The sequence below is a fragment of the Neovison vison genome, chromosome X (genome assembly GCF_020171115.1).
Source record: "Neovison vison isolate M4711 chromosome X, ASM_NN_V1, whole genome shotgun sequence".
NCBI lineage: Eukaryota > Metazoa > Chordata > Mammalia > Carnivora > Mustelidae > Neogale > Neogale vison.
The window spans coordinates 83,057,012-83,058,468 of NC_058105.1; positions in this window are offsets into that span (position 1 = coordinate 83,057,012).

Consider the following 1,457-nt stretch of genomic DNA (forward strand, 5'->3'; position numbering starts at 1 on the left):
GGTTTCTTTCTTGTTCTTTCTCCAGCTCCTTTAGGTGTCGGGTTAGGTTGTGTACCTGAGACCTTTCTTGTTTCTTGAGAAAGGCTTGTACCGCTATATATTTTCCTCTCAGGACTGCCTTTGTTGTGTCCCACAGATTTTGAACCGTTGTATTTTCATTATCATTTGTTTCCATGATTTTTTTCAATTCTTCTTTGATTTCCTGGTTGACCCATTCATTCTTTAGAAGGATGCTGTTTAGTCTCCATGTATTTGGGTTCTTTCCAGACTTCCTCTTGTGGTTGAGTTCTAGCTTCAGAGCATTGTGGTCTGAAAATATGCAGGGAATGATCCCAATCTTTTGATACCGGTTGAGTCCTGATTTAGGACCGAGGATGTGATCTATTCTGGAGAATGTTCCATGTGCACTAGAGAAGAATGTGTATTCTGTTGCTTTGGGATGAAATGTTCTGAATATATCTGTGATGTCCATCTCATCCAGTGTATCATTTAAGGCCTTTATTTCCCTGTTGATCTTTTGCTTGGATGATCTGTCCATTTCAGTGAGAGGAGTGTTAAAGTCCCCTACTATCATTGTATTATTGTTGATGTGTTTCTTTGATTTTGTTATTAATTGGTTTATATAGTTGGCTGCTCCCACGTTGGGGGCATAGATATTTAAAATTGTTAGATCTTCTTGTTGACAGACCCTTTGAGTATGATATAGTGTCCTTCCTCATCTCTTATTATAGTCTTTTGCTTAAAATCTAATTGATCTGATATAAGAATTGCCACTCCTGCTTTTTTCTGATGTCCATTAGCATGGTAAATTCTTTTCCACCCTCTCACTTTAAATCTGGAGGTGTCTTCGGGCTTAAAATGAGTTTCTTGGAGGCAACATATAGATGGGTTTTGTTTTTTTATCCATTCTGATAGCCTGTGTCTTTTGATTGGGGCATTTAGCCCATTAACATTCAGGGTAACTATTGAGAGATATGATTTTAGTGCCATTTTATTGCCTGTAAGGTGACTGTTACTGTATATTGTCTCTGTTCCTTTCTGATCTACCACTTGTATGCTCTCTCTTTGCTTAGAGGACCCCTTTCAGTATTTCCTGTAGAGATGGTTTGGCGTTTGCAAATTCTTTCAGTTTTTGTTTGTCCTGGAAGCTTTTAAACTCTCCTTCTATTTTCAATGATAGCCTAGCTGAATATAGTATTCTTGGCTGCATGTTTTTCTCGTTCAGTGCTCTGAAAATATCATGCCAGCTCTTTCTGGCCTGCCAGGTCTCTGTCGATAAGTCAGCTGCCAATCTAATACTTTTACCATTGTATGTTACAGACTTCTTTTCCCGGGCTGCTTTCAGGATTTGCTCTTTGTCACTAAGGCTTGTAAATTTTACTATTAAGTGACGGGGTGTGTGCCTATTCTTATTGATTTTGAGGGGCGTTCTCTGAACCTCCTGAATTTTGATGCTC